The 22,019-nt window shown below is 48.3% G+C and overlaps 1 protein-coding gene across 1 annotated transcript in view; it reads right to left on the bottom strand.

The window, feature by feature from the left end:
• Positions 1 to 21,479, bottom strand: part of LOC144111339 (uncharacterized) — a 415,712-nt gene extending 394,233 nt beyond the window's left edge. Inside the window, exon 1 of the mRNA XM_077644647.1 lies at positions 21,119 to 21,479. The gene's annotated coding sequence lies outside the window, so the exon portion shown is untranslated. The remainder of the gene's footprint in view (positions 1 to 21,118) is intronic.
• Between the last annotated feature and the right edge of the window lie 540 nt (positions 21,480 to 22,019).

Raw genomic sequence — 22,019 nt, 5'->3', positions numbered from 1 at the left:
TGGGGTCATGCAGTACATGTATGTCCCCTTGACGAACTGCAGAGGGCATTCGTAGTGAGGAACAGAGCCGCAAGTGACATCTGGAGGTAGCGTTTGGGTTCTAGGTGTACAGTGTTCGTGCGCAAGTGTAGCCGCACTGACATGGGAGACAGATGTCAGTACCGTGCCCCTCGAGCCCAGCAGGCGCTGTTAGACTTCATGTTCTTCGCTCTGCGGATGACGACTCATGCGTTGTAGACATGCCCCACGCTTGTTGTTCGTAAGAGAGAAGCTGTTTTTTTTTGTGCGCCAAGCTCCGACGATGTGCGACCGCTGGTAAATCCTGCACGTCTCGGGTGTCCCGACCTACAAGAGGCCAGGGAGTGCATTGCAGTTCCTAGTGGGAGCGGTTCACGCTTGCCGGAAGCGGGTTCGGACTTGGAGCTGGAAAATAAAAGCTCTCTTTCTCTCTCCAGTGGGTGGTGACGGTAAGGGTTCAGACAGTGTGTGCGTTGTCGGTGGGCTTGGCAGCGAGAGCGGTGAGGGTGGCCGAGAGCGCAGGAAACGTATTAAAAGTATGTGGATGGCAGGGAGGAGAGTTGCTGCGTTCAAGGGGATAAGTGTGCTCACAGTCCACTCAGAACTGGCGCTCAGCCTGCGCGTTTGCAAACCGGGGCGCTCGTTACTTTTTTAGTGAGGAGGGGAGGTTAAGTAAACGAGTGGTTCAAAGTCCGTTTGCCAAAAAGCTGCAGCGCAGTATTCAACCAGCTGTGCGATTCAAGAAATCCGGGTAGGAAACCTACCCTTTCGCTACACGTTAGGCATTCAGTTCACCTTGCGGTGACTTGTCACGTAAGATCCTGCTTGACTTCAAATGCAGGACGGCAGTTCGCCGCCTCACGTACACAGCAATAAACCAGTTGTTGGGGTCACGATAAGGTGCCGCAGAGGAGATGATCGGGTCAGCACAACCTAAACCTGTGGTTCTACAGCATGTAGTAAAAGTAGCGTGTACTTGCCTCGTTGGATTTATTCTCCATACTGATGGGTCGCCAGCGACCAGGAGTCCAAAGCAGCTTGGGAGCAATGCCTTCAAAACCACTATGCGCAAACAATAGTTCATCATCATCATTAGCAGCTCACCACGGAGGAAGGAAGAGATGACGTTACGTCACTGTTGAAGCTGCCCCCCCCGCCCCTCCCCCCCCCCCCGGAAAGCAGCGGTGGCGCCATCCACATGATGTACCTCTCTCCTCCCGGGCCCCTCCGTTACCCGCGCCGGCCGCCACGCCGCCCCTTAGCGACAGTGATGTCGTTGCTATTTGCCCCATTAGGTAGGCTTAGTAATGACACGTGACTTCCTACAAGCTTTTCGCAATGCATCCGGGATACATGGGCCCTGTCCCGTCTTTTCCTCCCTCCATGCATTCCACTTAAGTCCACTGCAGAGAAATGGTGTCTCCAATTAACCTCAAATTCTGCGGCTACCTTACTATCGCAAGCTTCCTGATCTCATCCGCCCACCTGACTTTCTGCCGTCCACTGCTACGCTCACATTCTCCTGTAATCTACCTGAAGGACCAACGGTTACCTGTTCTCCGCAGTACATGCCGTGCCTATGTTTATTTCCTCCTCTCCATTTCAGCGAGGATGTCATTAACTCGTGTTTCTTCCATAACGAGCCATATAAATAAAACTCGCCGGAGCAAATAACTCAAGAAAAACATAGAGGACGAGGCTTGCGTTACCTCTGCCCTATCGTGTTCTGACTCGTGACGCAAGTAACAGGACAGTATAGCAACATGCATGTTTTATTCTGCAGTGCCTTTGCTATCTTTATTCAATTTTTTGTAATTTATTTTTGAGCCGATTAATTGCATTTCGTTATACCGACGTCTTCCTTTCTGCATTAAATGCTTGCGTGGATTCAGCAGCACTCACATTCTGTGGAGCGCGGCGACATTCCCCTTGACAACGAACTCCCCTCAACGCGTGGTACTAGCTGGCGCCGCGTGGGCGCGCTTTAGTAGTCTTGAGTACTGCTCTCCAGTCGGTACATACGCTTAACGCAAACACACCCTAACTGAGCACCTTTTCGCGTCTTTTGCAGCCATGGCTCCAACTTTTTGTTGCACACATTATGTTGTCGGTTCTCGCAAAACCAACAACATTTTCTCATTACTGGGGTGGTTGCTGATCCGAATGGTACTGAAAGTTTAAAAACATTGCAGCGTCAAAGGCGTGGACGGCGTACGTTATCAGGAATTTGGGACAGCGTCCGCTAAGCCCAGTGGCCTATGGCGCTTCAGTGGGAGGTGACTCGGTTATTCTCTTTTTCTGACGTCACGAATAACGTCAGCGCGCTATTTTCGAATGTTCAAACCAATGCGCCACATGGTGGCAGCCAAGGGAACTAGAAGTGCTTGTGCTGAATTCCTTGTAATGAAAGAAAATGTGGACTGTGACGCCTTTGTTTTTTTCCTGCGCCCATGTCTCAAGTCTTCAACTGCTCTTCAAGTTTTTTGAAGCAGTGTATATCGCATAAGAATGGTACAAGCACGGTAAGTTTGGTTTGGTATTGGGGGGATTAACGTCTCAAAGCGACTCAGGCTATGAGGGACGCCGTAGTGAAGGGCTCCGGAAATTTCGACCACCTGGGGTTCTTTAACGTGCACTGACATCGCACAGCACACGGGCCTGTAGAATTTCGCCTCCATCGAAATTCGACCGCCGCGGCCGGGATCGAGCCCGCGTCTTTAGGGTTAGCATCCGAGCACCGTAACCACTGAGTCACCGCGGCGGCACAAGCACGGTAAGTGCGTCCCCAGAAAGTGCGCATGTGACTACGCAGGACCGCTAACTCGCTTTCCGAATTCCACTCAGGCATAACGGAAGCCCGCAGGCATGTGGACATCCGCGCCAGAAGACAAAGCGGTGCCAAACGCTCGACGAACGCGACGCCCCGAGCGTGTCGGAGTAGCGGCAGCAGCAGCAGCGGCGGCGGCAATCGCCTCCTTTGAGCAGTCTTGAGGAAGTGGAGGACAGCCGCGAAGAGTATGAGCGCAAGCCTCGCCTCGAAGCCCTGGGACAAAAAGCGGCGCCGCTCGAGCCGTGCAGCCGACCGCGAGGGAAAACCGCGAGCGCTTGGGGCGCTTGGGGCTCGCGGCTGCCCGACCGAGTGACCAGCTCATTTGTTTCTCGCTCTCCCCTCCCCCTCTGATAACGCAATAGTGGCTCCTCGCTGCTGCCTCGATTCGCTGGGAAGGCCGCTCGAAGCAGCGTCGTCGCGGTGAACTTAGTCGCTGCTGCTGCTGCTGAGAGGGCGCGCCCGTACAGGGCCATTTTATAGACTATCGATTTCTGGCCCGCGTTTACTCCGCGGTATAGGTACAGAATCCGGGGGAAACAGTAAGAATTCTTGTTCTTGGCAGGTCATTCAGTATCCCGAAATCACGGGCGGCGAGGTTTTACGGTCAGCAGTGCTTTCCTCCAAACTGGCCAAGACGAGGAACAAGAAAAAGGGACCAAGGCACGGCTGATTGAAGCATTTACTTCGTGCGCGATATGTTTTGCGTTTTTGGCAACCCTTTTTGGTCTAAATCTACGCTTGACTTCTGCATTCTTTGATGTCTTTACTCGATCTTATGTCAGTGTGTAGGTTTGCAGCACGATGCGTAAGCATACCAGGTCACATATGCTCCGCGGCTCCAATTATATTTATCGAGCTTCTAAGCAAAAACAAATGACGGCGATGGGGGAAATGAGCAACAAGCTCCTTATAGGCAGGTTCGGCGGCAGTCAGTTTTTTTGCGCTGACCGGAAAAATGGCACTGGTCTAAACAGACAAGAAAATTCTGAGCAGCTTCATTCGGAAATGCTCGGTAACGGCTAAGAAGCGGTCGTATATAGTAACCTACAGTATTTCCAGAAAGTTCCCCGATCGCTTCAGGCACTAAGAACCGCAGGAAGAAAGAATGAAACTCTTAGTTTTTACTATCCTGAACATCTAGTGCCTCCAAGAACGCCGCCGCTTTAGCGCAAGGACCGTTGCCCGTGAGGCTGCATGGGAACCTTAAAAAAAAACTTCTCGTCATTGTTTCAGTTTGAAAAACGGAGCCAAAGTTCCCTTTCTCTTTTTTTCTTGTTCATAGAAGGCTATAGCATTCGCAAAAATACACGCTAAACGCATATCAAGATCGCATGGTATTCAACAGAACTGCCTACGACACAGACAGTTTGAAGCGCGCTAAAGGACCTAGATTGAGGAAGATGCGCGAGCTGTGGCATGCGCGTCGTGCTCAGCTCGTGTCCTTTGTGGTCGCATTTAGAGATTATAGCTGCATACCGAACGTGGTGGCTAGGCGCAACGGCTGTAGCAGGCTCGTGGCTCGCTACAGGATCAACATGGAGCTACTCTATGTTGATTGAGGCGAGGCGAAAAACTACCAGCATGCTCAAGTTTCGGAGCACGTCGAAGAGCCTCAGCTGGTTGAAATTAACCAACAGAGCACTTCGTTACGGGAGGATCAGCTCAGTTTTTACGTATGTCATTTCAAACGACTGTTTATTGGGGCCTGTCATATAGAATTTCGTAGTCACCAAAAAACACGCCTTCGATATGCTTTCACACTGTGCAGAAGCGTGCTGTGTTCTTTTTTCTAGACATGCACCGTTCAATGAGGGTCCCGGTACAGTCTTTGACTATGGGGCCCTCGTCTGTACACTTATGATCTTTCGTATATATTCTGGGACCAAGAAACTTCTTTTTCACCAAAAAAAAAAGTTTGCTTGCTCGCGCAGTAAGGCGCCGCGGACTCGTGAGTCCGCTGCCGATGTATGTTTCGCGCTTAGTAGCAGCTGAAAGAGAAACATTATATATTAACGCTATTGAGCGTTTTTTTTTCTTTAAATTTTTACATAGTGTTACTCCCCATGTGTTTACCGTTCAGTGCAGGTCGACAAATATACAGTTACTGTAATGACTAACTTTTGCAAATGAACGACACAAGCCAGGTGAAATACAAAGCGAAGCCAGTAGTGAACCAAGCCCCAGTCACGCCCCTGCCAAGCTGAAAGTCTGCAGAGAGGCGAAGAGAGATGGAGAGAAACCTTGTGAATGCACCAGGTTATGGCTCCCCCGGCCTCGGGTGAAGCTGTTGAAAACCTAGCGCTACCCAGTGTTTTCTGCAATATTTCTGCGCAGTTCAGCTCTACAGCAACACAAGAATTTTTAGCATCGGCATCCAGAGGCATGTATGTACGCGCTACGAATTTTACTCGGTGGTGCACGTAAAAAGAAAGAGGGAGAGATAGGCGCACTTTCAATGTCGTCCAGCTGAAGGATTTGTGGCAAAAAGTGATCAAGAAAGAGGCCGAGCTCGCGGCTCAACGCATGCTTCTTTCGCGCAAAGTCTATTCACGCCGTGCACGTTCCCGCACGCTCGGCGTGCGTGCAGGAACGCAGTCTTGAGGTACATGTAGTACCTCGCCAGCGCTGCGGGGGCGCCCCCTGGGTTTGTGCACATGGGCCACTGCCACGCCGGGTGCGCTCGGCTTACTCGAGCACGGCGCGTACGCGTTTTCGCCATCAGCGAGCGGCTCCGGGCCGCGCGCGTCTTGAATCATGCACAGCGTCCTTTCCTCCAGGCCCGCGACGCGTATATACGCGCCGCAGCAACAGCGGCGGCATGCAAGAAATTTCCGAAACTGGGTGTGCGCCCAGGTCGCCCCTGCGGGGCCGCCGCCGGCGCGGCAATCAGGCCAAGTGGTCGCGTCAACAGCGTACATACGCAGCACCGGGGAGTAATGCTCGACAGACTCGAGGCTGCAAACGGATGAAAACAAATGTGAGAGAAGGTCAACTCCGCGTACTACGCTGCAGCCACATTCTTCGCCGGAGCGGCTCAAAAATGCCCGAAAACTATATTTTGATTACGCGGACAAAGTTGTTCGACGCCTCGGGCTTTATAATTGCGAAACAGACGACCCCCGGCCCTATATAGACGTGCTTTCCTCGACTGTGACGAGGAACGTGCTGGCACGTGCGTTCGAGGCTCGTCCGTCGAAACCAAAGTTTCTGGATAAACAGCGCGTCGCGTTTCCTCTCACCCTCGGCAACTCCAAGCGACTCAAAAAATAGCTCTCTAGCGGGAAATAAAATTGCTGTCGGGCGCCTACTCAAAACTGAGCACCGCAGGCTTCGCGGACCAGAACTCTTCCGCAACGGAGCGGAAGAAAATCCATGCCGCTTACAAGCGGCAACAAACTGATAACGGTCGTAATCGACAGTGACGGCTGCAATTTAGGCGTTAAAATTTAAGCGGAGGAGCCGGGTCTGGCACTGGGATCAGGTATGCAGGCGTACGCGTAGACACCCACGAATGCGGGATCTTTCTGTAACAAATGGCGTGGTCGAATTTTTGCACCGACTTCCCGGCTAGGTCAGGCGCGCGCGCGAGATGAGGCGCGGGACTGGAATTTGTGCTCTTCTCAGAGTAACCGGCGTCGCTCTGTGCAGTGACGAGTCGGCTGCCTCCCCCGACAGTGCCGCAGCTGCAGCGGCACGCCTTGTGCTTAAATCATGCGGTGCACGCCATCTTCTTTCCTTACCAGCCTTGCATAGCCGGCGTCTTTGCGAAAAGACGAGAAAATGACATAGTTTCATTGCGTTTTACAGACGATATACGTTCAGTAACTCCTCCATGAGACGCATGCGACAGTCACTGCTATTTTGAACGATGCCCTTTTTCGGCCCCTTACGTGTCCGTGGTAGATAATGTTGGGTTGAAGAATTCTTTGGCCGCCATCACAGAGCGCAATTAAGAGCTCCATGTGGAAGCAAAAATGATTTTTCAGTTGAATGTATTGAAGCTAAAATTACTACCACGCAAAAAGAAAAAGATAGCAGAGCGAAATTGCGTAAGACTTTCTTTTGGTCTGGATAATTTCGTGCCACCCAGGAAGCCAGGAAGCCGCGACACGGCTCGGATCAGACGCTCAGGTTAGGCTTGTGTTCGTCTGCGTTCTACGGACAAAAATTTCGCAAAATATGGCCCCAATTTTCTGCTGCGGAGCTGCAGATGCAAGCAGCAGAAAATGGCGCCAATGGTAGCATAGTATTTTTTTAATATGCAGGAACGCTGCTGGAATACACTAGTAAGCTAACTGTGTCTTCTTTTTTTTTGTGCACTAATTAAACAACGAAAATCCCGGAGACACTTAAGCTCCGCCTTCAGGATATGACGTGATAGCATTAATGGGCCCCTTCAGCTGTCCGGGGGTCTTTTTCGCATATCACTTCACAGACACTGCTCTTTATTTTTTATTTTGATATGTTTTATTTTTTTTTATACCCCAAGACACGCAAGGCCTCCCTTTAACCAAGTCAAATGAACGTTCCTCTGTGGTCGACGGATATCGCACACGGCTCACGATCCAAGGGAAAGTGGTTCGAGTCCCGCTTCGACCATTTTTCTTTTCAGCGCAATTGTTACTCTTACTACAGAGGCACTACGCTGTTATAGAGTGACGTCATCACTGTAGTCCTGCATCATAGTTATGGAGTGTTTGAATTACCCGCGCGAGGTCACGTGGTCGTCGTCATAACCCTCTCGACCAATCCCGATCTTCTCGACAATTCAACAACTGCTGTGGTTTCTCCTCTGAACGGGACGCTTTTAAAAGCTGCCGTGTTAAAACCTATCAGGAAGCCATCGTCTTGCTCCTTAACGTAATACAAACGGTTCTCCAGAAAGTCTTCGTATTTAGCGCATTCTAGATGCTTCACGATGGGAAGGAAGCGGTAGGATTGCTTCCACTATAAGAGCGATTAAAAGCACGAAATATAAGCGCGCCCTGGTTAGTTCAACGTGCACTTAGCTCACTAACAAGCATCATCATAACTTCCACGTATGACCGACGCTGCTGCTTGGAGTCGAAAACTAATCTAAGATCCATTGGGGGCTTCATTTGAATACATGGTGCTTCATGCAACTTCCGACATCCATCTAAGCAAAATTGTCGTATACCATGCACAAATCATGCCGTCTCTTTTCTTTTTTCTTGATAATAGGAAATTTCTCTTTCTCTTTTCCGCCGGCAATATCAACAGCATGGTTCAGTCCTGCTAACTTACATCTCTGCTTTCTTCATCTGCGCACAACCGATTGGAAATAGTCAAGAAGCTTTCATTGTGTACTTTATGGGAACAAAAAGCCTGTTTGCTTTGAATCACAAAAGCTACCTCCGATGAGCGCAGTAATATGTACTGTAGGGCGTCTTTGCAATTTTTTCTTTCTTTCTGCCTTTTCTCTCCTTCCGCCGAAGAAAAACAACAACCCAGAACGTCTTTAATGCAGTAGTTCGTAAGGGTTCGGTTAAGATTTGTGAGCACTTTTTCGCTTCTTCCATCGGCTAAAACGGCCCTTACTTTGCTCTAATTAAGGCTATATTGAAGAAGCCCCCAGCATACTACTGATTAAGTGCTCCCCAAGTTCCCTAAGCGCTTTAGAGTAGCAACGGCTCTTTCATTACGCTTCCTTTCATTGAAAGGTTTAATAAGTGTTTACGCGCAGGCCGTTCAGCGCTCGCGCAGTTCACCGATCAATTCTCGTGATAACTGTTTACTCTGACCGTGATTTTGCTTTGTTATTACGGCCCTCTTCGCATGCATGCGCAAAGTGTTCGTAACAAACAAGCGAACCGTGCTTCGCAAACAGTGGAAGGAGACACCCGGCAAAGCTAAAATAGCAAGCCGTATGAAAGAGTGGTAAAATAAACAAAAAGTACACCAGTTAAAAGACTGAGCATTCTGGGTTCTCGCTTAACCACCGAGGACACTCAGAGTGAAATTTATAAACTAGAGAAGCACTCTTACCAGTGCCCAATCCTGACCGGAGTGTTCCCTAAAACAGTCGGATCACTCGAGAGAAAGCTAAACGAAGTGTGGCATACTTGATCAATTCGCAAATATGGAAGGACAAATATTTCAGCTGAAAAACGCCGAAGGGGCGTTTTTATTTCTGTTTGAAGTTTGTGGTTGCGCTGCAGAATTACCAGGATGAATGTACAATCCTCAGCCACAATTTCAATCTTCATTGAAGACTAAAGTCATTTAGACTAAGCTCAAAGGGCCGAGAATTTAGAACGGTATATGATATAACTATTCTTTAGCATTCGATTATATTGAAATAGCCCGCTTGAGCAACCGGAACATACCGCCGATCGCGGGTGCTTGGCGTCGCTTGAAGCAATGATGAATAGGAGGAAAGCATGACGTAAGAATAGAATTTGAATAGAATCGTTATAATATCCCTGCTTTGATGGCGAACCACACAGATCACATTTGCGGAAGCTGCTAAGAACTAGTTGTATGGACAGCGCTAGTCTGTGAATTTCATTCGTAAGCATAATGTGAGCTATCAAGGTCCCGTATCGCATGTTTTAATCACATCAATTAAAGCCATGTCGCTTTAAATGCGCCAGCAAAGATAAGCGCTTACTACACTAAATTTTTTCTGCTTCTTCTACTGCGGCAGCATTATGAGGGAGTACCTCCGCTTTCTGCATCGTATTATGTCAAAACCAAAAGCACCCGCGCTCATCGGCTGTCCGAAGACAATAGAGAGAGCCCGAAAACGTACTAGCGTGGATGTTTACCGGAAAAGTCAGGCTTCAAATGCACAGTGGTAGGTGGGAGTTCTCACTTGGCCGTTCGGGGCGGCGGACCGGCGATGGCAACCAGCGGCTAAAACTCCCTACTCTGACCTAGGTGGGTCTGATTCATAACGCGTGTACTGTCCGAAAAGGGAGCATTGTCCAGAATCGCCGGGAAGCAGAGCCCGGCCCCTTACCTAAACCACCCTCCACAGGATTAACCGGCTACTTACTGCATGGACGCTGCCTTCTTTAACCACGCAGTTAAAACCAAATTTTTCCGAGAAGGCACCTGCGTGTTTCGAAGTACGCATGGGAAGGTGCCGGCACCTCTGGAAGAGGGTTGCTGGCCTTCATAGAAACAATCCTACTCCTACCCCTGCCTCGCACATAACATCAAGGTTATTCATCCGAACGAATAGCCAGGTCTGCTTGCAAAGCCATACGCGATACCATTCTTCCCGTCCGCTTACACAGAACACTCAAACAGCAAAATCCAAAGTCATCCACACCTCAGGGTCACCATCCTGTCTAGAACATGTTGTGATTTTTTTTTTCAATTCAGATGTATTTTGCACCTTTAAATCGCCTAAAAGTGTGTTTCACCTCACAAGTTTTATTTGTGCTACAATATCAAGTATGTCGCTGATGTGTAATCTTAGAACAGAAATTTTCTGTTGGGGCGTGGTGCAGACGAGACTGCACAGTCTTTGTACAGATTGTACAGTCAAAAGTCTTTGGGCCACACGGTCTGCTTATATAGCATATAGTGGAGCTTTTACAACCCACCTAAATACCAAAATGTCTCATACCCACCAATTCTGGACAAAAGCATTTTTCAATGGGAACATTTCGTGAGCGCAATTTTTTCCTACATTGTAAGATTTCAAGATAACAATCACTACATCCGCAGATCATACGTCGGCAGGCTTGCGTTCTTTTGCTGTTAACGTTTTTGCTACCCTCAAAAACGTTCTCCATTGATCTTCTAAGGCAGTGTTAACTACTCGATGCGAGCGATAGAAAAACGTTGAAATAAACATTTTGCTATGCATCGGAAGAATGTTAACTTCAATATTTCCATAACAGTACCTTGCCATATTCCAATCTTCAAAGTTTTTGTCCAAGACTACTGGACATGCGAGAGGTGAGAGCAAGGTTTGTACATACCTTACAGAAAATTATAACTTCAAGGGTGCTCAAACTGATTCACTGCAGGGCTGAAAAGCAAATTGTGCTAGATGTCCAAACATTTCTGACGAAGTCTGTTCATACTTGACAGCGGCAAAAATTCTCGCTGTCAGCGAAACATTTCTGCAAATAAATCGCTGAAAGCTGCGAGTAAATGCCTGTATATTTTCCGAGAGCACTGCAAATAAGCACCTTCGAAACGTTTACATTTTTAAATTATTGATAAGTCAGCATGACCGCGTAGTAAAAAAAATTTTGCAAAAAACAAGAAGAAACGCCAAAAAGGAACAAGGGCCATAGAAAACTGCAAACAGAGAGAGAGAGAGAGATATACGGCAATCCTCCGCACGCACACACAACAGACGTGCGCCGGTGAGCCCTGCTTCGCGCACGAATCCCATGTTCTCTCTCATTCAAATTCTATCTCGGTCGCTAAATGCTAATGGGCACGGTGAGCCTTATCACCTCTGTCATTAATTTTGAAGCTGAGAGTTCCGCGCGGCAGGTTGAGTGCCGGCAGTCCTCAGCGATCGGGTCAGCAGCTTCCCGTGGGCGACTCGCCGCCTCGGCACCTCTTGCGGGTGCGGGCTGCGCCAAGTAGGAAATGAATTTTTCGTCAGGAAATAAATTTCTAAATCGCAGGCACACTTTTGGGGGAAAATTATTAGGAAACGCCTAGACTATTGCTAGTACTTCTCAGGATGTTTCTTTCTTTAAACCTTGAGGCATTAAACAAATGTAACTTGACACAGCGAAGCAAGGCACAAGAAAGAACGTTTACGTATAGGCTGTGCAAATTGTCCGGCTTAAATATAAGCAAAACCTACGTACATAAAAAACCACGGGCTCAATGTGCAGAAGGCTAGAGAGGTGATGAATAGTCTCGAGAAGTGCTCCCTCCCGCTCTAAATAGGTTTTCTGGCGGAAAAAAAAACGTGATTTGAAGTGCTGCAATCGCGGCGAACGGCCCGGTCATCACAGCATATTCACAAGGATGGCTGCTAATGGGCACTTCTGCGACGCTCTCTGAATTGTGGCGCGGTTGCCGAAACCTCTTAGCTAACCCAGATTACCGGTGAGTATGTTATGCAGGTAATACGCCAGGGCGTGCGTGCATGCGAGTGCGCCTGCTTAGTCCCGTTATCCAAGTGGGCCTAGCCCCTCTGCGAGTTCGGGAGGCGAGGAAATTGGCGGAAGGCTAGTTCAGCTATAAGTCTGAAGAGCGTAGCGATCAATACTGCGACGACTGTGCACCGGCCCGAAAGCTATCGCCGTCATCCACATTGCTTGCTAGTCTCTATTAGTTTGTTCATTTTTTCTTTCTAATTTCGACAAGTTTATTCTTCCTCAAGAAAAGCTTTGTGGTTTTGTTTGGTTCGTGTCCCCGCATGTGCCGGTGGCGTGGTAATGTTTACCCGGCACAGTATAGTATTCTTTTTGTCGTTCGGAAAGTATCTTTCGGGAGCGATACCTTTTAAGTAGAGACATTTAGCATAGCGTGTACCGCCACCGCTGCCGCTTATCGCGTACGGCGCGCTGCCGTTGCACGCACGCTTAGAGGCCCTGACACGGCAATTAAGCGCGCACGCAGCTGGCCGGCACATGGCGCCATGGCGCCACGTGGCGCCCCAGGGCGATCTGCGCATGCGCAGTGGCTGAGCGCGGTGCGCGGTAATCGGCAGCCGTGGCAGTACGCACTATACAAAAAGTCTCTAATGTTCGGCGTGTTTGGTCCTCTTGCGAAGGTCACTGTTTTAGGCGTCAGCAGAATTTCGGAACGCTATAGAACAGGTGGTCCTACCTATAGTGCAAGATGTTCGGCATGAATGCATGCTATCCTGACTCCATTTGAAAATATTCATGTAGTGAAGCAGGATGCGCGCATTGAATTAGCCAATAAGTGAAGCCAACGAACAAGCACACCATATCCCCTCGCAGCTCTTCATGTTTCCGCGTTGTTTACCTATATATGTAAGATATATTGACAGCGATCATTTTCGAAGCAACAGCCCAAACCCGTTCACATAACCAATACATGAAGCTACATTTTGTGCCCATCTTTTCATACGCGTCGGAGCGCTCTGCAACGTCTGCGTGTGACTCGTGAGGCGGAGTAAACCATGTATTACTCTCCAAATCTACAGCCCTTCCCCATTTACATACCAGGTGTCCCAACTAAAGGTAACCAAGCCTTTAACAAAGATGGAATGTTCTGGCTCAGTGAAATGAAATGAGTCGCGCGTGGCCTAGTCTGCAGTATTGTTTTCTTCCTCCAAAGTCAATTAGTTAGTAAAGAATAATCTTTTTATTGTCTTCAGTAATAACGTTTTACCTTACAATTAGTAGTGCAATGTAAAAGGAAAAGATGGTGTGCCAGAGAGGGGGAACATAAGCGCTTCTCGAGAACGCATCCCCGTTAGACAGAAAGGTGGTCCCATTAGACAGAAAGTCTACAGCATGTTAACTGTGCAATCCAACATTAGCGTTGTAACTAGCACCTAGCTACCCTTCACCAGAAACCATTATTAGTGGCCTTTCAGAACATGTGTAGGGTATGTGTGCAGCGTGCCGCCGAAACTAACCGCTTGTAATCGAAACGTCGACTGCGTATAGTGCATCATGAACTGGTGGGCGAGTTGGTCAGACATAGTTCTTGTAAACCAGCGCAACGGCTCGAAGGTGTATTGTCTCTTTCTGTTTGGCTTCGAGCCGTTGCGCTGGTTTACAAGAGTATAGTGCATGCCGTGTAAATTGTACAGGAGATATCAATACATAAGGGGCGTTCTACTTCTGCTACCTTCAAATTGGGCACTCTTAAAAAATCATGAGCCGTGTTTTTCTTCACGACAACGTGCAGTGCTCACCTTTACGTATCTCTGCTCCTTTTGTCTTTGGTGACGTGTACCGACCATATTAACGGTACGGGACAGCAAAAGTAGCCGGCATTTTGTTTTCCCCTATAGGTCCATATTTGATCCTCGCATCGTACTTAGGTGACTTAAGCCTAACGCCGAGAGCACGCAATAAGAGCACAAAAATGCGCGCGGTAGCCCCGGTTCCCTTATGAAGTACAGTGGTAGGGTTAATATTGAGCGCTTTTTGTCCACGACACATTTCATGGCCATAACTTAGACTTCCCGGTACAGCGTAGTCTGCACTGCATGAAGAAAAACTCAGAGTTTAAGTTGGTCGTCTGTTTACGGTATTGCAATCAGTGACTGTCAGAATTTGTGTACCTACAATACAGAACAGGCTTTGCATCGTTTTTAAGCACATAAATTAACACAGATCCGCATTATGCCTTCAGAAACATTTTCTTAGAACCTCGAATATGAACTGAGTATGAAATGCAATTAGTCCAAAGGCATATTCCGCATTTTTTGAACAGTTATCCCGATATACTTGATATAATACTATAGATCAATCATCCTCGTTGTTCACCTTCAGGAAAAACGCTAAATTGTTCTAGGTGGAGCATACGGAAATGTTTCTGTTCTTTTTCTGAAGTATAGTTGCATTTGACCTATCACAAATTGATCTCTTATGCCATGTAAATGATCACTTTCATGTGTTGCTGCTCCTGAGTATATTCAATATATATATGTATCATGTCCGTCACCTGTAACCGACTATTTTGTTTTCCTGCTGCGGGTCTGCTCCTTGTTATGTAACTGCACATATCTCCTCTGGCGCCGAAGGCCCAGTCAGGTGACTTGTATGTCACCTTTTGCCTCGGTTCCACGGCAGAAAACTGTATTTGCTGAAATTTCAATAAATTTAAATTTCAAATTCCACTGAGTACGTCATCAGTTACGTGCAAGAAAATCTAAACCGCGCCGCGACTTCTTTCCTGATTTGATCTGCTAGCCTAAACAAAACTGGCAGATATATAAGACCCGTTGTCTTCGGGTTTTATTTTTGCCAGCATTCGGGGAGGGGGGGGGGGGGGCACAATTGGGTGGTAGTTCTTTAATTCAAATTATGGTACAAATAACTGTAAACTGTCAACATCCTATAAGCATTACTTCGCGTTCACGCAATACCTGCCTGCCTTGTACACTGCGAAAACAGTCATTAAACATCGGATAGGCTGTTTTAAACGGAAAAAAGCCTTGGAGCAGGACGTCGTTAGTGTGGTACGGGTATAGCCCGTACCCGTGTTTTGGCGTCTCGCTTCTAAAAGTTACTTTTCGAAGATATCCTCATATTAAGTCACGTCATAAAAAACAAGCGTTGAGAGGTTTAAGACAACCAACTTAACGAACACTCCTCTGGAATAAGCACATAATATCCGCCAATTTTCGTGCGGCTGCTACAGCTTTGTTCACGGAAACGGATGTTCTCATTGCATTTTCATGTATACGCATATCTTAACGAGCCCCTCATTCCCTTGCTTTTATGTGCGCTCTAGAAGGGTCATTTCCAGGCAGAAATCAGATTTAACCCGATTTCTAAGAAATGTGCTCGGGATGCAACAATTAAAACGAACGGCTCTACACACATATCGCAAGAACCATAATATTCGTTAAAGAAATCGTTGAAAACCAAACGGCAACCTCAGGCAGGCACTACAAACGATGCCCGTTGAGCAGAATTTATGTAGCCGAATTAACTGAAACGGAATCTTTCTAGATGACAGCTAGGTTGGACCCCACATACAACCACCAAGTGATGATCAAATCTCTGCCAATTATTTGGTGCGGCTAACTCAGGTTTGCTGAACCAGTATCACCTAATACATTATGAAAGAAGGCGGTTTGCAGCTGCACATATATCCACGCTGAATAATTTTGCTTGCCAGAACGATAAGCCAAGCAGTGGGTGACACAAAATATGCGAAATGCCGCTTCCCACGCAAATCTTTATTTCTAGATCAAATGCGCGCCGACACGGCGATCACAGTATGGGCGGCCGTGATTATCGCGCGGCGCACCTTGCCAGGTTTCTGAGCTGTCTGTTCCTGCCGATAGCGCGCAGGGGGGAGGTGAAAACCTCCTGCTGCCCGTCGGCACCCAGTTGTGGTGGCTTATAGCCCCAGTCTAACCCCTCCCCATACCAAGCTGAACCGCCGTCTTCTTACCGAGGCTTGAGCCTAAACATGACACACTCTCTAGAGTTAATTGTTTTACTTTTCGGGGCCATTGCTTCAACTCTTCTAGCCCACCGCTCGTTCGCCTGTTTCATATATAATACTCGCTGCTGTTATTATTTAATCCTTGAGTCTTGTACGACGACGGAAACCCGAAAACACGGATACTCGTTCCCGCTGGTTAGTAAATAAGCTTGGTTTGGTTTATGGGGGGTTTAACGTCTCAAAGCGACTCAGACTATGAGAGACGCCGTAGTGAAGGGCTCCGGAGATTTCGACCACCTGGGGTTCTTTAACGTGCACTGACATCGCACAGTACACGGGCCTCTAGAATTTCGCCCGCGTCTTTTGGGCCAGCAGCCGAGCGCCGTAACCACTCTTCCACCGCGGCGGCGTTAGTAAATAAGTGAACAACACGAAAATAGCCTTCTTCAGAGAAATTAGACGGTCAGTGTGCTGAGGGCGTCACCCGCGCTTCCACAGCAACATCAGTCGAAGCGAATAAAAAATGATAAAACGGAAATATCGGCGACGTGGACGTGCGTGGCTGTATCTGTCCATGTGTGCGTGTCTTCGGGACCTTGCCGCATAACTTTACAAGAGTTAACAACGGATATCATTTAGTCAGAAGCGCCTTTCTTCAGCGACATGACTCTGCGCTTGTCAACGGCAATTTACCGCAGCTCCGGTTTCTTCGCCAGCGTGGGGTTCCGCTTGCCCATTCAATTTGGCGACGTGTGCCCGAGAGAAAGGCGTTTAAGGCATACAGGAAGCGAAGCTGGCGACTGGAGCTTGTTGCTCTTTCATCTGGCCAACGCATGAAGGGATGCAGGTGGGTTTTCGCGACGCTTGTGTTCCTCGCCGTGGTCGCACTGCCACGCTGCACACGGCCTGGGTGGCTTCGGCTTGGCTGCCTGCGGCGAATACGGCGCGCTTCGAACGCAGCCTGCCGATCTTTCATCCTGCGCAGAGCAGAGTTTAAACTGCAGACTTATCTTCCCAGTATAATGATGAGCCCCTCCGGTCTCGATCGTTTTGACGTGCCTATAAAGGAACTCTGATTATTGCTAAAGCTCGCTGTTTGTTTGCCCTAGCGAATATTAAAACTTTTGACGGGAATTTGCAGTTGCTACGAAATTACGAGAATTTGCGGTGATTCTTCTAGTTCTTGCTGAAGACTTTTTTTTTCCTTCGAGTCCTGTGTGCTTTTCTTCCAACAATGGCGCATAAGTCGTATCTGTATCATTAAATACAAGTCATCAAGAACAATGCGAATAACTCTGCCTTGTGTGATACATCTAATAATCTCCAAAAAGAAAGTTCAAGCAACGGTTGACATTCGGTGTCAGCAACTCTCAAAAGCCGTTCAAAGCCATCCTCGCTGCACTTAATGGACGTGATATCGTTGGGTACGGATTTATTTTTATTGTGCACTAGCAATGTGAGATTTTTTTCCCCCAGAAAATTCATCTGCTTTAAGGAACGATGTATTCAGCGAAAAGAGGGCTTCAGTGAAAAGGCATTTAAGAAAACTGCGGTTAGTTCACTTTGAAAGGCGTTTTTCCAGCACAAAAAGCGCAAGGATACGCTAGGCGCTTCCAAAGCGCGGATTAAAAACTACTCTCGACAAAGCATTTAAATAAACTCGTGGCTGGATCAAGTCACCATTGAAATAATTGTGAACGCAAGATCGGTTTCCTGTGCATATATGCCTCTGGTCGTAAGTTCGAATAGCTGTTTACCTAGCGTTCCATCAGTCAAGCTTCACAAAAAAAGAAATATTGTGACTGCTGCGCTGATCATGGCGAGGGAATTCTGCGAGAAGTGTGCCAGTCGTGTTCGTTACCAGCATGCATATCTGACTGCCTGTAAATGGCGTGCCGCTTCAAAAGCGGGCCACAATAAACCCAAAACAAGGAGCAAGAATTTCGAGAATGTGCGTCGAAGGAAACTTTCTTAATAAAGAAGCTAGGTAGGAAATGTGAATAAAAGCAACTACCTATAGAGTCACGCAACGCCCTACTTGGCTTCACCGGAAAGCCGCGAATTCCAACAAGCTGCGCGACCGCGGGTTTTCGCATTTTGAATACGGCTCTGCTCCCAGAAAACCGATCGAAGCACTTTTGACTGTCGCACAGTCGTTTCCTGGTGCTCCTTTCAAAGCGTTCGTCGCTGATTTCTTGTGTATTAAAATAATGGTCGTTTTGTTCTTTCTTTCTTTTTTCCTTTCTCCCATTTTGTTCCGGCGAGAATTTGAAAACAGCACACAACTTAGTGCTTCCCGCCATAGAGCAATGTTATTATTGGCTGCGTGCGGGATGGCAGGAACGCTGACGCCACGAAAGTTCTAGGGAAATTCCTGAGTTCTCTGTCAAACCCTGCGTATCTTTTTAGATGCCAAGTTCCTTGGAAGACGCAGTGTGTCATCATCTCGCTCAGCAAGGTTCGTCGATTGGCCGTAAGGTCGGGTGAACTAGAGCGGCTAGGCCACGGAAGTTGGCGCTTCTCAAAGCTCAAGCACATATGCCCAACCCGCACCATAGATGCATCCTGAGTAGCCTCACGTGCTTGTGAGATTAGGTGAACGCAGTCAACATTGTCCCAGCCGTACAATGCGAGATCACTGGCTTCACTGGGAACGCTGCGCAACTAAGCACAGGTGCTTGAGTCAATAATAATAATAATAATAATAATAATAATAATAATAATAATAATAATAATAATAATAATAATAATAATAATAATAATAATAATATTAATAATAATAATAATAATAATAATAATAATAATAATAATAATAATAGGTTTTTGGGGAAGGAAATGGCCCAGTATCTGTCTCGTATATCGTTGGACACCTGAACAGCGCCGTAAGAGAAGGGATAAAGGAGGGAGTGAAAGAAGGAAGGAAGAAAGAGGTGCCGTAGTGGAGGGCTCCGGAATAATTTCGATCACCTGGGGATCTTTAACGTGCACTGACATTGCTCAGCACACGTGCGCCTTAGAGTTTTTCCTCCTTAAAAACGCAGCCGCCGCGGTCGGGTTCGAACCCAGGAACTCCGGGTTGGAACCCGACCGCGGCGGCTGCGCACCAACGGCTCATACGTGCACTGTAGACATTGTTGCACTTGCTTCTGTGTTCATACATCGCGAACGCCTTTCCATGAATATGGGAACAGAACTGAAGACGAAACACTCCAGCGCATATCTGTCTGTCGCACTTTGCATAAATGACAATATATGCCCCACTTCCTTCCAACATAACTTTATTGCGATCTGCGTTACTCTCAAGTCACAGTAAACCACCCCCCCCCCCCCCCCAAACGCTGTAAAGAGCAGCTTGCAGCTAAAAATGCCGGCCCCACCCCACCAACATTGGTCTGCAAAAGAGGCGTGTCTGTACGTCATGAATGTAAGAACTATGCGTACCATAGGCACTGCAGATGTTACACGGACAGGGACATAGTCCGGATGGACGTTAGCCCTCAAAAACTGTTTCCCCACCAAGCTATACATTCCCGAAGTGCGTTTGGTAAAGAGATGTCCTGCCTGTGAAGTGACACCAGGAGAAAAAAAAAACGCAAACGACTCATGCTTGTGGGTCTAAAGAATGAAAACCCTCAAAGAACAAGCGCGTTTGCCGCGACTTGCAACTAATGATTGCCGATATTCAGTTGAAACCCCAACTAGCAGCCATCGCACGAGGGCCTAGAATTGTTTCCCAAGGATAATTGAAAGCTAGGTCAGAAGTACAATGTAGAGAGAACTGGAAACACTCAATCTTTTACCGCTGAAAGGCATTCTTACCAGTCCAGCAAATGCAGTATTACTCAGCGAAGAAAGAGCACAAAAATGTTGTTACAGAGGCTAGTTTAATGTTTAACGGTGCAAAGCGGTGAGCGTGGCGGCGGTCTGCCCGTGTAGCAACGTCAACCGGGGGGGGGGGGGGGGGGGGGGACTTCGTTATTTGATTTGATTCGTCCAACAAGAGAGCGGCGACAATGGTCCGTTTACTCTCCTTGCCTCTTTTCGACTTACACGGCCCCATTTAAGAAGGGAGTGCGAAGAAAAAGCCGACCACTTGGCGGACACGAAGTTGGATTAAAGGTGCAGCCTGTACTTACTTGCTCGGTTCCTCCTTTCAAGAACTGCAAACTGTTTCGGGCTGAACGTAGTAAAATACGCGTCGTTTAATAGGTTTAACACCTCGGAAAAAGGCTGTTATGCCCGGTCTGTCGCGGTCCATTTTATTCTAACCGAACTAAACGGAAGCAGTCAATAGCGGCGACATGGTTTTACACGATAACGGCTATCTCCTGTCTGCGCTCAGATCACCGTTCCAAGGCGTCCAATAAGTGAAGTCTCGAAAATGCGTCATTTATTGCACTTGCCTTGTTTTCTTGTTTATTGAAGAGTTGTCGCTCGAAAATTAAAAAAAAAACTAATAATAGTTCTCATAAGTGCAGAACCGGAGCAGAAGCAGTTGTAATGAGAAGTTTCTTGCGGCTGATAAATTTTGAAGCACCAAAAACAAAAAACGCATATAAAGATTTATTGACTGTATTAAGTCATACTATCAAGCTGAGTTCAGAAATCGCGTCTACATTATAATAAAAAAGAGTTAAAGGACTGTTGAAGGTGCCCTCTCGACCTTCTTGAAACAGATGGCGCCTTTTTTTTCCCTGAATAGCGAAAGGAGGCTGCAAGCGCAAAATTTCAACCGCAAATCTTAACTCAAGGTGCGAAGTTAAGCTGGTTAGCGCACGTTACGCATTATTAACAGCCAGAGAACAATACGATGAAAAAGGCGGCAATCGGCGCTGGTGTTTGTCGCCTTGCTTTCCAGTCCTGTCCTCATGCTGTCAGCAGCTCTGGGCAACTTTTCTCTTCTGCGATAACGGCCAGTTTCTTACTCACAGGTTTCGAAGAAATGCTAATGCTAATTAGGTCTGCCCGACCGCGTTTGTGAGAAACAAGTGCAGATGTTCCCAGTGGACTTGGGATTGAGACAGACTGCAAATCGTCCTCTCGCATGCACAGCGGACAAAGGTGAAGAGAACGAAACGGACGGGAGAAATTTCTCGCGGAGATGAGGCGATATGTTTCCTTGGGAAAATATAGCGTCACCTCCGCATATCCAAGCGATCATGCCAAATCGCATGCTTCACGCTCAGCTTTGCCCAAACACATTGTAGAGGCGTAACTCACCGCTCGTCAACAGGTGTCAGTGGAAAGTTGGCGCTCGAAGCCGTCGCGCCTTGCGGTCACGGGCTTCCGTCGGATTAGCCTCACCGCTGTCAAGGCAGAGGTCTCTAAAAAGGGGCGAGCAGCCTTTGCGAAACGTCCTCCGAAGCCGTATTCCCCGAGGCACAGTCCAGTCGTGACGAGCAACTCGGAGAATCGTCGCTCATGTCATCAGTGGGACATGAAGATGAAGAAAGGTGGCGAGCTTGTCTTCTGCTGCTGCGAGTCGCGGCGCTAGCCAACGTGGGTGGCCGAACGGGTGGTCCGAAGCGCGGCGAGAGGCAGCGCGTGGCGCGGTCGGGGGTGCCAGTCCGCGAGTCAGCGTCAGAACCGAGCGCGGCGTGCGACGCGTGTGAGATGAGCCGCGGAAGCGCTCCGGGCCGCAGCCGGTCCCAGCGCGCCTGTCGCTGTCGATGTGAGCGCGCGGGTCGAGCGAGTATCCGGCGCGGTGCGGCAGGCAGCGGCAGAGTTTGGAAACCGGGCCGATCGCGTGAACCCCCCCCGCGCTTCAGCTCCTCCCTTTCTTATCGTGCGTAGATCGCCTCCTCCTCTCCAGTTCCCCCTTCCCCCTCTTGCTTTCCTGTAACCGTCGTCGCTGTAGTACAGCAGGGCGCTGCTCCTATCGAACACGGCGCTTGCATTGAGTGAGTGTCCCTTTGCTCTCGACTTGGGGCAGTCCCAGCGCCAGCAGAGCAATGAACAAACAGCCTAAATGAAAAAAAGGAGCGCTGGCCAGGCGCGCCCTGTTTACGGCAGAGAGCGGAGATGGGCTCCACTGTGGGGTGCAGTGATCCGCTACCGTCTTTGTTCAGCCTCTTTTTGCTCGAATTCGCGTGCTCTCTATCGCAAGGCTTCCTGGCAGTGC

Source organism: Amblyomma americanum, chromosome 1 (assembly GCF_052857255.1).
Source record: "Amblyomma americanum isolate KBUSLIRL-KWMA chromosome 1, ASM5285725v1, whole genome shotgun sequence".
NCBI classification, from domain to species: Eukaryota; Metazoa; Arthropoda; class Arachnida; order Ixodida; family Ixodidae; genus Amblyomma; species Amblyomma americanum.
The sequence above is the reverse complement of the archived record's forward strand: the minus strand, read 5'-3'. Positions and strand labels throughout refer to the sequence as shown.